Source organism: Schistocerca piceifrons, chromosome 6 (assembly GCF_021461385.2).
Source record: "Schistocerca piceifrons isolate TAMUIC-IGC-003096 chromosome 6, iqSchPice1.1, whole genome shotgun sequence".
NCBI lineage: Eukaryota > Metazoa > Arthropoda > Insecta > Orthoptera > Acrididae > Schistocerca > Schistocerca piceifrons.
Genome location: NC_060143.1, coordinates 238008401 through 238023431, shown reverse-complemented (window position 1 = coordinate 238023431; position 15031 = coordinate 238008401).

The following is a 15031-nucleotide window of genomic DNA, read 5'->3' as shown; positions in this document are numbered from 1 at the left end:
TATCATCACCTGTAAAGAAAAACTTCATTATTGATAACAGCATATTCTTCATCATTATTCGTCAGCATTCATTATCATCTGCAAAAAATCACTTCATTACTCATTACATAACTATTCCTTATCTCTAGCATATTTCAGCACTAAAACTAAGATGTGTAGTTCTCTCTGACAGCCTGCATCAATCACCTTGTATTCTGAAAGAAAAAATTAGTTAAGACTGCTATTCTGTGATGAGTATTGTATATTCTTGTTAATGCCTGCCAATCCTGATCCATTTACTCTTCCTCATAAAGTTATTGCATCTTCTTTTGTTTATTCCCTAGGTGAAATTCCCATTTATGGTAAATTTATTTCTTAGAATCATCATTCCTTTCTGAAATTCATGAACAAAGATTAATGTCTTGCATTTAAATCATATACCCACTAAATAATGACTGGTTTATGGTGACACAATTAACCATATAGCATAACATGACAGAAAACGTAATATGTCAAAGACATTGACAGTGTTCAGATGCAAAAATGTACACAGAATATCACAATGCAGCAGCAAAAAATGTAAAACAGTCACGATCTTGAGATGTCATAAGGCAAAAATATGTCAAAGTCACTGGTGTGTTATATCTTAACTATTTCACAATACATACAAATAAAACTGGAGTATAATCATACACAAAAAAAAAGTGGAAAATGTGCACGGTCTGATGTGTAACGACAAGAAAAGCGACCTGCTAACCTTACCTTGCCGGGCACTTGCCAAGAAAAAATACGATAATCATCAGTAATTAGTCAGGTGAAATAATTGCATTAGTAAATGGCATCATCAGTGTGTTGAATCATACAGTGGTTTCACTCAATAAACGGTTTAATGTTTGAGATATGGTGATTGCCTTTCGATTTTCTGGTTCTCAAAGTTTCGACGTGTACAACATTGGGGTGAGGGAGGCTGCGAATCCGATATGGACCTGCGTATAGAAGTTCAAATTTACTGCACTTACCTTTTAATTTGCTGGATAAATAGTGTGTACGTATTAGTATCTTCTGTCCAACGTGAAAGACGCGGTGTGTACAAACCTGTTTTTGCTGTCTTCTCCGGCGCTCTGCGGCACGTTTGATGTTGTTCAGCGCAATGTCAATTATTTCGTGGTGTCGTAATCGACGAGATGTAGGAAATGTTATTAATTCTTTAATTTTGTTAGGTGGTTCAGCATTTTTCAGTATCACAGACGGAGATAGCATAGTGGATTCATTTGGTATGGAATTAATTACATCTTGGAATGAGAGTATGTATGTATCCCAATCAATATGTCTTTTGTGGCAGTATATTCGGCACAGCTTACCAATTTCTTTCATTAATCTTTCACAAGGGTTCGAAGAAGCGTGGTACTTGGATATATAGATCGGAGAAATGTTTCTGGCTCGTAACATGCGTGTCCATACGCTACTACGAAATTGAGATCCATTGTCAGAAATTACTTTCATTACATGCCCTACATGAGATAGAAAATGTTTTACAAATGCTTTCGAAACAGTTTTGGCAGTAGCTTTGCGTAATGGAGTGAAAGTAACAAATTTTGAAGTGAGCTCAACAGCGACAAAGATGTAGCAAAAACCTCTGTTAGTTCTGGGAATCGGACCAAAAATATCTACTGCGGCCATGTGTCTTAATTTAACAGGTATAATGGGATATAAAGGAGGAATATGTGAAGTGGTGTCTGATTTAGCTTTCTGGCAAATTTTACAAGACGCTAAAACTCGTCGTATACGTTTCTCCATGTTGGTAAAATAACAGTTCTGTCTCAGTATAAGAAAACATTTTCGTGCTCCGTAATGTGCGTAACTTAAATGAGTGTACCAGATTAATTTGTTGACCAGTTCGTCAGGAATGCATAATAACCAATTGTTGCTGTCTGGATGAGAGCGGCGAAACAGAATGTCATTGCGTACAGTGTAGTGGTTTCTAATCGTAACATTATTCTTATCTTGCCAAAGGTGTTTAATTTCTTTCCTCACATTGTCTTTATTTTGCTCCTTTGCTATGTCCTGTAATGACGATGAAATAAAGTTTTCAAATGCAACTTGCTGAATGTACATGACACTGAAATTTGTTTTGCAGAAGTTGGTTGCTACGTCTTGCTGATTGTTGCCGAGAGAACGCGATAGTGCGTCTGCTATAACATTTTGCGTGCCGGGAATGTGAACTATTGTAAAATTAAATTCCTGTAAATAAAGTTTCCATCTGCTTAATCTATCGTGCGTGAATTTTGCCGAAAGTAAAAATTGTATCGCTCTGTGGTCTGTGTAGACGGTGGTATGTCTGCCATAAAGAAAGTGCCTAAATCTCGTGAAAGCCCATACAACACATAATGTTTCAAGTTCTGTAACAGAATAATTTCGTTCAGCGGGTGACAAAATGCGGCTTGCAAATGCGATGTTTTTAATTACTATAGAACCATCTTCTTCGATTTCCTGGAAAATGTGTACGCCTAAAGCGGTGTTGGAACTGTCGGTAGCAATGGAAAAATTTCTAGTAAGATCTGGGTGCGATAATAGTGGAGCATTCAACAGAGCATTTTTCAAATAACATTCTCGTGAGCAAAATTCTGCGTGTCAAAAGTAATGTTTGCGTTACTGTAATATGCAATCTGTGCTGTATCTGGTTAAAATCTATCGTACGTGTTATTATTTACGGGAGAATGTTGTGGCATATCCACTATATGAACTGTTCTGTTATTTCTTACTGACGTGTTACGCTATCGATGACACCTATTGTCTGTTTCATTCATGATTATTTGTTGTTGCTGATGTTGTTGCTGCTCATAAGATCGACTGTTATTCAATGTACGCTGAAAATGTGCTCGTTATTTTTACGTCTGTCATGATAGTAATTTCTATACGGCGCATTGCGATGCGAGTTGAAATGGTGTGTTGTCTGTACGTAGTTATTTCTTTGCTGCCATGCGTTACTATTTGTTGGGGCTGGGACTATACGTGCACGCGGCGAAACATTAAAGTTTGGTTGACCTTGTAGACTACATTGTTGGTTAGGTATGCTAAGCGGTTGACTTTCATGTTGTTGCGGTGAAAAGGTCTATTGTTACCAAAAAATGCGTTTGCTGTTAATTTTACACATACTGATGATTACGATTTTTATCTGTTATTTAAGTTCTCGTGATTCTGGAGTGCCTAATGAAAATTGTCACATTCGGTAAAAATTTGTCTTATCGGGTTTTCATTACATAATCTTAATACTAGGTAGAGCAATAGTTAAAGAGCAGTTTGGATAGATATAAAGGATAGTAGAAGAAAAGGCAGCAGTGCAGAAAACTAAAGATGAAACAGCACTACTACAGCTCGGGGCCCTATGCTCGCTATGGCACATATTCATTAAAGCGTAATGAATCCCCTGAGGTCTTTTACGCACTGCAAATAAATTTTGGCTTTTGCGTTACAGGCAATGGCGGTAAAATTCCAAAAGTAAATCGCTGTATTCTTGCTAATTCAAGTTTCCTCATTACAGGCAATGCTGATGAAAATACAATAACAAATTGTCGCCTCAGGTTCAAAGCTAGCTTTTGCATTACAGGTAATAGCGGTGAATGTACAAAGATAAATTGTCGTATACAGTGCAAAGCGTGTACCTGTACGCTGTCATTATTAACTTCTTTACATTTTCTTACAAATACAAATTGCTTATTATCAACGCTCTCGTCACTGAATTTGAGAATACGTTCGGGTTTGTGTGAGAATTTGTTTGTCTGTGTCATTTCGTACTTCAAGTTACGTAGCTTTGCAGATTTTAAGTCGCGTAGCTTTTCGGATTTTAATTCGCGTAGTCTCTGTAAATTGTTCGCATTATACACGCTGCGTGACTCAGACAAATGCTCACAACGTGGCGGATTCTGTGACGTATTGGTGACTGAAATAGTTTTTAATTCTCTTACTTGAAAACTTTCGACATTTTGGTTGTTCTGTCGTTCACTTTTATTATTGACTTCCGTATTCGGAGTGTGTGAAACTTCCAATGACTTCAAATTAAACTCGTCGCGTATCTGTACTGCGTTTTTACGGCATTGTTTGGTGACTGCATTAATCCCGTCTTTATGTGATTCTGTTGTGTCTACACGTGTGCTACTTAATTCTTGTGCAACAGTGCCAACTTCTTCATTACTGTTATTAGCACAAGTCTTAGTATCTACACGTAATTGTACTTTATTGTCCCGACATTGCACGGTAATAGCTGTATTCTGTTCACTAACTTGTTTGTTCTGTTCTTTAAGATCGTCTTGTTTTTCGTTTGTGAGTTCGAAACTTTTATCAATTGTTTAGCTAGGTTGTCTGAAATGGTTGTCGAAAATTTCATCAAGTTGTTGTTTGAGTTTTTCGTTATCTTGTTTGTTCTGTTCCCTAAGTTGTTTAAAATCTTCACTCTGTTGTCTGACCTGTTCACTAAGTTTGTCTTGTTTTTTGTCATTATTTTCTAGTCTTTTACTATTTTGTAGCAATATTGCCATAATTTGACCCAATGTAACATTATCTGCTTCATTCTCTGTACTATTTGACGGCGTATTTGCAATTGTCGCGTTTTGTGTGACCATTTGGTCATTCTGTAATTTACAAAAAGATCTGTCACTCGAACGTACATTGTCAGTCACTATTTCGGAATTAAATGAATCCGTCGTATTTTCGGTACACTGTCCATTCTTATTAGAAACATTTGTCTGTACGTTATTTGAATTTTCCAAATCGGGTGTGTTAAGCTCGGCAGCGCTCATTACAATAGAGCGTTCTGCGTCATCAATTGTCGTCCAATTAACAGACGAGACAATTGAGTTCGTTTGTTCATTATCAGGGTAAAAGTCATCATTAGTGTTTGGAATACACTGATTGTTAGTGAACGCAGGATTGTCATCATTACGCTGCGTATCACAATTACTATCGGTCACGTTGTTTAAGTCGGTAATTTCATTCATAATACTTCGCGATACACTATTCACAGTCTTTCGCGGCATTTTTACAATAGTCACAATTTTTCACAAAACAAATAATCACAAATGCAAAAGCAACACACAAATACAACAGAGCAAACGAATTGTCGTTGATCTGTGGAAAGAGAGTCACAAAATTAGTAAAAGCGTAGCGCCAAATCCTAATTATAGTTAAGCAAACAAGAGCAGATATCTGACTGTTTTTCAAAAGACTCTCAACGAAATACGATCCTGGACTGGGTGTCGCCAAGTGTAACCTCCCCACCGTAATTTAAAAGGAATAAATGAAATAAATGACAATACTTAATACAAATGGGAGCCGAGTGTTACCTCCCCACAAAAATTTGAAAGAAAGAAATATGACAATATTTAATTATGAATCCTAATGGACATTGCGCTAAGCGTAACCTGCCCACAATGAAATGTACTGACAATGGCAACAAAAATGTGAAATACGCAATCTGACTCGAATGTAAATCCTTCAAAAAAATTAAAGTCCATTCAGTGATAAGAAAATTCAATTAAACCGAAATATCGGTCTTTGGCCCTGTGTAAAACAATCAGAGTTAAAGTCTTACCTCAGAATAAATGGATGTCACATTTCTGCTCTTGTTGTTGCGCACCGCTTGGAGGAACTGCATTGCAAATAATAATATTCTCTTTTTTTGTGATTCTAGTGAAATTTTTCTTCAAAAGAAGTGGAATGAAATGGGAAGTGCAACGAAATCTTTAGTTCAATAAAAAATTAAATTTTTGAAAAAATGCTTTTGAAATAAAAATTATTATTAGGGGACTTGTTGGAGAATAATTACAATAAATAAAATTTTTCATTATCTAATGATTATATTAATTAACAGTATACCTTATTCACCATCTTGACCAGTGTTGCCGACCGCCTACATCACACAACCGCACTGGGCTGCTACTACTGACCGACCGCTCTGCATGACGACTATTAGCGTACTGCACGCGACGACTACTGACAGAGTACTGCTCTCAACTAGACAGAGCTACAGACTCGCAACGACTAACTGACCGACTCGCAACGACTACTGACAGACTGAGAACCGCTCGCAACACTCGCGCGGTTAAGCGCATACTCTCTGGTCACAGATGCTACAATGCCTCGCCATCGCTGCTATGTTACATACGTGTTTCAAACTCCAATCATCAACTTTCTCCTCCGAATGCGAAAATATTTTGTTGACACCGACTTAAATAGGGAGGAACGATCACCAAGATAAAATAAGGGAAAGTAGAGCTCGTACGGAAAGATATAGGTGTTCATTCTTTCCGCGCGCTATATGAGATTGGAATAATAGAGAATTGTGAAGGTGGTTCGATGAACCCTCTGCCAGGCACTTAAATGTGATTTGCAGAGTATCCATGTAGATGTAGATGTACTCATATGTATGACTGCATACTCTCCATTATTTAGAGTCAATTGCCAGTTTTCGCTCCGTACAGATGTCTTGTCAAAATCATTTTTCAATTGGTTTCGATCTTCTGATGACATTACAAGACGGTAAATGACAGCATCATCTGTAAACTATCTAAGAGGGCTACCCGGATTGCCTCCTAAATCGTTTATATAAATCAAGAACACCAGAGGCACTTTAATACTTCCTTGGGAAACGCCAGATATTAGTTCTGTTTTACTCGACTTCTTCTGTCAAATAGTACGAGCCGTGATCTTTCTTTCGCGAAATCACTAATCCCTTCGCACAACTGAGACGATATTCCATACGCACACAGTTTGATTAGCTCGTTAGGAACGGTCTCAAAAGCCTTCTGGCAATCAAAAAATATGTAATCAATATGACATCCCCATCGACAGCACTCATTATTTCGTGAGAATAAAGAACTATTTGTGTTTCACAAGAACGATGTTTTCTGAAAAGATGTTGGCTGTTTGTCAATAAATGGTTTTCTTCGAGGTAATTCATAATGTTCGAACACAGTAAGTCTTCCAAAATCGTACTGCAAATCGACGTTAGCGATATGCGTATGCAATATATCGGATTACTCTCATTTACTTTCTTGGGTATTGGTGTGATATGAGTAACTTTTCAGTTTTTAGGTATGGATCTTCGACGATCGAGAGGCTGTATATGATTGCTGAGCGTGCAGCTACTGTATTAGCATACTCTGACAGGAACCTAACAGGTACACAATCTGGACTGGAGGCCTTGTCTCTACTGAACGATTTAAGCTGCTTCTCTACACCGAGGATTTCTACTTCTAAGTTAGTCACGTTGGCAGTTACTCTTGATTCTAATTCTGGAATACTTACTGCGTCCTCTTTGATGAAGGAATTCCGGAAATATGAATTTAGTAAGTTCGCTGTAGTGGCAGTGTCATTGGTAACATTACTTTTGCTATCGCGCAGTGAAGGTACTGCTTTTGTCTCGCCACTGGAGTACTTTACATACGGCCAGAACCACTTTGGGTTTTCTGCAAGATTATGAGATAGAGTTTCGTTGTGGGAACTTCTGAAGACATCTCACACTGAAGATCGCACTGAACTGCTTATCCACTGGAACATGCTTTTTGACTTCCTTAGTCGTTTTTCTCCACAAGAACTCGAGTGATGGATGTGTAGTAACCCCATGAACCATTCCTTTAAAAGGCTTAACTCTACTGACATGGACAATAGACCTTTTAGTCGGAAACTGCACTTCTAACATTCACTGGAGATGTCATCTCGATGACCTGATAAGAATCCTGATACTTAGACAAGAACTTCTTTGTTTTTCCTTATGGCTTGTCATAGTTTCCCTCCATGTTATCCCGACGGTTCTTGTCGTTTCAAGGCTTTAGTGTTGATTTTACCTTGTGTCATACCCCCACATATCCTTTTTGCAAACTTTTCTTACTGATTCACAGATAGGTCCTAGTTTAGGAATCATGACATCAAAGACTGATGTCATTTTCCTAATGTACACAACAATGACATCTGTTTGTACTTTATAATTATATCTGCAAATTACATATTGTAGGTATGTATCCCACAGATGATTATATAAACTTGCTCCGTTCTGCCATTAATTTCTGTTTCTCTTAGATGGTGTACCAATGGCGATGGCCTGAAGGACTATAGTACTACACCTTCATAGTGGGACTTTCTTGTATAGTTACATCAAGTCGTACCTATAACAAAATATATATATAACTTCGTTTTATCACATATCTACTGTTAAAGTTAGTACTGGCCGAACTAGACAAACATTGCCATACAGTTTCCGGTAGCAGGCATAAAGGCACGATATCTATGTTTTACGATGCACCCACATATGTTTAAGCTGGACACCATCAATAAATGGGTGCAAGTAAAGATTCACGAAGTGTCAATGGTCTCGGAGTGAAAAGATGCTCACGTACATAATTCCATGGACGACGTAAACAACTGTATTAGACATAGTGTGTTACCATTCGTCCAACCAGGGCAGTTGAGACTGACGAACAGGTATGTAAAGTGTAATTATTTCTTGGGAAAATGGAAGCAATAGAATGTAAAAATGAAGTACTAGCCTTGGAACCGTATCTCCAGAAAATTGTAGCTCACTGGATTTAATCGATATTTTGCCAGAAACAGTGCTTGTAAACCGCTACAGATTTACTCGATATTTTCACGAGAAACAGTGGTTGTATACAGTTACAGAAACGGGAAATCAACAGGGATAACAAACTTAGAATTCCAAAATAGTGAATTATCAACCAACGGCTCAAAGTGTGACACAGTCGACATATGGTTTCACCTTCCAGCTACTACCACAGGAACAACGATGATTACCTTTTCTCGACCAATGTTGTATTGGCCAGAGAAACTATCCTAAAGTTCCTTAATGAAACTTTAGATTCCAGTCTGTTACATTGTTCAAACGAACTGATAACCTCAGAAAAGGGAAGAATTTCCATTGACGAGGTGCTGCAACACGTAAATCAACATGACGAGAAGCACAAGCAAAACATAAAATAAGAGTTGTGTGTCCACAACAAGTGTAATTCTGATTCTAGTAGTATTCATTTATGCATTTTAATTCTGCGTAAAACGCAAAATATCCCGTTTAAACGAATTGCCAACCCACTAAATACCCGTGGAATGGATACAACCTTGTGATAAGAATTAAGAATAGAAACTGTAAAGTGGTCTACGGGTAGCGACTTTGACTAGTAGCCAAAACGTTCTCAGTTCCGGGTTCGAAACCCACCACTGCCTAAATACTGAAAAAATCATTAGCAATGGCGACCGAAGACTTCGGGCAGAGGAGCGGACAGAAGTTCAGGGCACTCTCTTGCCCTTGGGATATGGCCCTAAAAGGCGGAAGAATCAGCAATGATGAAAGGCATGAGGACGTAGAACTCTATGGAAACCACTGCATTAAAGACGCACAACGTGTATCAATAGACCACGTAGCCTGCAACTGATAACCGTCATGATGATCTATTCATTAGCTTAAGATTACTGACTAGTCCCTCATTCGCATGTCCGAGAGGGGACTGCCAAGGGTGAGGAAACCATGAGAAGAAGATTGAACAACCAACGAAAGGATGACGTTCTACGAGTCAGAGCGAAGAGTGTCAGCAGTTTGAATGTGACAGAGGAAGCTCCAAAATCTGAAAAGGGAAATGTTAAGGCTGATAAAGTTGGGGTCAGTGAAGTGAAATGAAAAGAAGACAAGGATTTCTGGTAATATGGGTGCAGGTCTATCTCAACGGAAGCAGAAAAACATATAACGGGAGTAGAATTTGCTGTCAATAGGACGATGGGGCACAGAGTGAGTTACTGTAAACAGTTCAGTGATTCTGTCCTATCAGAACCGACACCAAATCAACACCGACGTCTCGAGCAGAAGCTGAAGAGATAGAGAAAGTATATGAGGATACTGAACGGGTAATTCGGTATTTGTAGGGAGGTGAAAATCTGATGGTCAGGTGGAATTGGATTTCGGTTATAGGGGAATGCGTAGAAGAAAGAGTTACGGGAGTAGAAGGAAGAGTTGAGGAAGAAAAAGAGCCTGGAAGCAGGAATGAGAAACACTAATTGAGTTCTACAATAAATTCAGCTATTAACAGAAGGTGGTATACTTGGAAAAGGCCGGGAGATATGGGAAGGTTTCAGTTAGATTACATCATGATCATGCAAAGATTCCGAAATCAGGTATTGGATTGCAAGATATACTCAGGAGCAGACTAGAGTTAGATCATAATTTAGTATTGATGGCGAGTAGGCTGAAGTTTGACACTAAACAGGAAGAAACAATGTGCAAAGATACGGAAATGCTAAGGAATGAAGAGAGACATTTTAAGTTCTATGAGGTTTAGAGATATTGTTGTAATAAATGATTAAGTAGGCAGTTCTTTTCAAGAGGAGTGGAAGTCTCTAAAAAGAGCAATCACAGAAGTAGAAAAGAAAAACATAGGCGTAAGGAAGGTAATTGTGAGTGTAACATCCCTTTAGAAAAATTATGAATGACTGTGCTGATAAAACTCTTACGTTATCTGATTTTCAAACAGCTGAGCAAACCTGAACGTACTCAGACATTTCTCTCTTTACATATTCTGATCAACACTAAACTGACACACAATATTTTTAGCGCAACGCAATCTGACTTTCAATAATCCCTAAAAAAGAATGGCCCTGACTTACAATAACAACCTATACCTTTCATGAATCACTTACCTCACAAAAATCTTCGTTACTCGAACTACTGCAATACAGCGGGCGCCAATACTGCCAACTAAATAAAAGGTTCTAGATACTGAAGGCACTAACTACCGATAGGCATAGTTAGCAAATGACAGATTTTGATGGAGAACAAACAATTTATTTACCTTAATAGTGTTCAAAAGTCATTATATATATCAGTTCATGACAGCCAGTCTTACAAATTTCCTTTTTCTGACGGACACACGTCCAGATCGTCCGCTCTCAAATCTCTGACATCTCTGTCCCCACATCCAACACTGCTGGCGGCTCACCTCCAACTGCACAACGCTACGCGCTGTTCACATCCAACTCCCCAACACTACAACAGTGAATATTCCAACAATGCCAACCAGCCACAGACTGCACACAGCACAATCAGTGCTTTTCATACGGAGTGCTATGTGGCGTTACCAACATAAAAACCTAAACAGCCTACTTACACGAGGAAATCGGTACAAGAAATACTTCAGATGATCGACGGAAGAAGTAAGTACAAAAATGTTCAAGGATATTCAGGAGTACAGAAATACAAGTCACTTATGTTGAAAATTAATCGGAAGTAGAGGGAAGCTAAGGCGAAATGGATGTATGAAAAGTATCAAGAAATCGAAATAGAAATAATTGTCAGAAGAACTGACTAAACATATCGAGAGGTCAAAACAACATTCGGTGAAATTAAAAGCAAGGACGGTAACATTAATAGAGCAACAGGAATTCCACTATTAAATTCAGAAGAAAGTGGATACGTGGAACGCCTGTATAATGAAGAGGACTTGTTTGGTGTGATTGATGATGAAACAGGAGTCGATAGTGTAGAGTAAGGTATCCGGTATTAGGGTCAGAATTTAAAAGAGCTTTGGAGGACTTGAACCCAAATAACGAAGAGGGGATAGAATACATTCCTTTGGAATTTCTAAAATGACTGGGGGAAGTAGCAGCAAAACGACTATTCACGGACCGCTACAGTCGCAGGTTCGAATCCTGCCTCGGGCATGGACGTGTGTGATGTCCTTAGGTTAGTTAGGTTTAATTAGTTCTAAGTTCTAGGCGACTGATGACCTGAGAAGTTAAGTCGCATAGTGCTCAGAGCCATTTGAACCATTTGACTATTCACGTTGGTGTGCAGAATGTGTGAGCCTGGAGATATAGTATTAGACTTCCCGGAAAACATCATCCACATAATTTCGAAGACTGAAAGAGCTGAAAAGTGCGAGAATTATCGCACAGTCAGTTTAACAGTTCATTCTTCCAACTTTCTGAGAGGAATAATATACAGAAGAATGGAAAGCAAACTGCGGATCATTTATATGACTATCAGTTTGGCTTTAAGAAAGGTAAAGGCACCAGACAGGCAGTTTCGACGTTGCGGTTGATAATGGAAGCAAGACTGAAGAAAAATCAAGACATGTTCATAGAATTTGTCGACCTGGAAAGAGTGTTCGACAATGCAAATTGTTCACGATGTTCGAAATTCTCAGAAAAATAGGTGTAACCTACACGGAAAGAAGGGTAATATGCAATATGTAGAGGAGCCAAGAGAGAACAATAAGAGTTGAAGACCAAGAACGAAACGCTCGGATTAAAAGGGCTATAAGAAGGGGATGTAGTCTTTCACTCCAACTGTTCAATCTATACATCAAAGAAGCAGTGACAGAAATAAAATAAAGGTTGAAGAATGGAATTAAAATGCAATGTGGAAGGTATGATGATAAGATTCACTGATGACATTACTAACTCAATGAAAGATAAAAGGAATTACAGGCTCTGTTGAATGGAATGAACTTTCTAATGACTACAGAATGTGGAATGGGAGTAAATCGAAGAAAAACGAAAGTAATGAGAAGTAGCAGAAATGAGATAGCGAGAAACTTAACATCAGAAGTGGCGACCACTGAGCAGATGAAGTTAAGGATTTCAGCTGTCTAGGCAACAAAATAACGCACAACAGATACAGCAAGGAGGACAAAAAGTAGACTCGCACTGGCAAAACAGGGCGTTATTGGCCAAGTGCAGTCTACTAGTATCAAATACAGGTCTTATTAGAGGAAGAAATTTCTGACAACATAGGTTTGTAGCACATCATTGTAAGAGTTGTAAACATAGTCCCGCGTAGTCAGTGCGTACACAACTTTCCCACTAGAGCGCGCCCCGCTAAGCACAACAGCGCAGGTGCAGCGCTCGTCCGTCTCCGCACTATGAGATGGCGCTGCCTTAGAGATGGACCAAATTTTGCTTCCGCCGATCTGCGTATTGATATGTAACGCAGCCAATGAGATTGCTGCTAACGTAGAACCTTTTCTCCTTGTGGATCACACTCGCGCACTGATACATGAACGCGCGAGGTATTATAACGAGTGTACAGACCTCTGATTAGTCAGTCTGCATTTGTCTGCACCTGTCCGCACCAGTCTGCATTTGTCTGCACCATTCTGTGCCAGTCTATAGTCAAGTTTCAGTCTGCGCCTAATAAGATTACCATATTCCTGTACATAGCCATGAAGATAGTTATAGACACTTTTGTCAAGTATCAGAGATATATGTGAGAATAAGATTACTGTACCAAGACCAAAGGAACTTCAGATTGTCAATTTTGGTCACCATCAATCTGCTACTCTAAGTGTGCAAGTGGCATTTCTATCGTCTGACCTAACGGCAGAAGATAAACACGCCACGATAAGACTGCGAGACACATTGCTGACACTCGCCTACTTTGTTAGAGTGACAAGTCAAATAATCTGATGGTGTGTGTACCGAAGGTCTTACAGTACGCACACCACAGTAAGGTAGTGAAATATAGACTGTGAAACCCGGAACAGAAGAGAATCGAAGAATTTGAGATATGGTGCTACAGGAGAATGCTGAAAATTGGGTGGACTGATGTAAGGAATGAGAAGGTACTCCGCAGCATCAGCGAGGAAAGGAATATATGGAAGACACTGACAGGAGGAAGGGACATGGTGATATGGCATCCGTGCAGACATCAGGGAAAAACTTCCACGGTTGCAGAGGGGGCTGTAGGGGGAAAAACTGTAGAGGCTGACAGAGACTGAAATACAGAGATTGGAATACATCCAGAAAATCATTGAGGACGCAGGGTGCAAGTGTTTCTCTGAGATGAAATGGTTGGCACAAGAGAGGAATTCGTGGCAGGCCACATGAGAGGAGGCAGAGGACTGTGTTAGTAACAGTACAGTCTAAAGTTAGATAATTAAGTTAACACAGACTAAAATTAAGAGGACTACAGTTCAGCTCAAGAAGCAACAAAGGGATTGAACTCAGAGTAATGTTAAATTGGAAATACAAAACATGTACGCACTAGTTTAGTAAGAGATAGAGAAAGTAAAAATCGGGACGAATTCCTTAAAGAAATAAGAATGTTACGCAACAGAATTGAAAAGTAGAAGAAATTTAAATTTGCCGTTAATTCACGCTACCTCAGCCACAAGGGACACAAGGGAGAGGTGATGACATACCTACGTAACAGAAAGAAACAACCAACACTTTAAGTCGGTTGTGGGCACGACACTCATTGCTACATCGGTGATAATCACCCAGAACATGTTACACATTTAGTAGAAAGTCCACTGAGAAAGAGAAAGAGATGTACTCATTAGCTCTTGTTACATGGAGCAACAAACAGTACCTCAGACACAATAACACCTATCAGTGACATGGGGTGCAGTTAATAGCTACAACAAATTCTAGATAAGCTCAAGTACTGTGGTATGAATGGGACAGTGCTCAAATGGTTTAAATCATACCTAACTGGAAGAGTGCAGAAAGTTGAAATAAGCAGTTCACATAATATGCAAAAAACTGGTGATTTCTCATACTGGGGAACAATCAAGAATGGGGTGCGGCAAGGTTCGGTCTTGGGTCCTCTGCTGTCTTAATATATATTAATTACTTGCCATTCTATATTCATGAAGATGCAAAGCTTGTACTTTTTGCCGATGATACAAGTATAGCTATCACACCCAACAGACAAGAATTAACTGGTGAAATTATAAACGATGTTTTTCAGAAAATCATTAAGTGGTTCTCTGCAAATGGGCTCTCATTAAACCTTGACAAAACACAGTATTACAGTTCCACACAGTAAATGGAATGACACCTTTAATAAATATAGACTTCGATCAGAATTCGGTAGCTAAGGTAGAATATTCAAAATTGCTAGGTGTATGCATTGATGAGGGGTGGAACTGGAAAAAACACACTGAGGATCTGCTGAAACGTTTGGGTTCAGCTACTTATGCTATTAGGGTCATTGCAAATTTTGGCGATATACATCTCAGTAAATTAGCTTACCACGCCTATTTTCATTCTCTGCTTT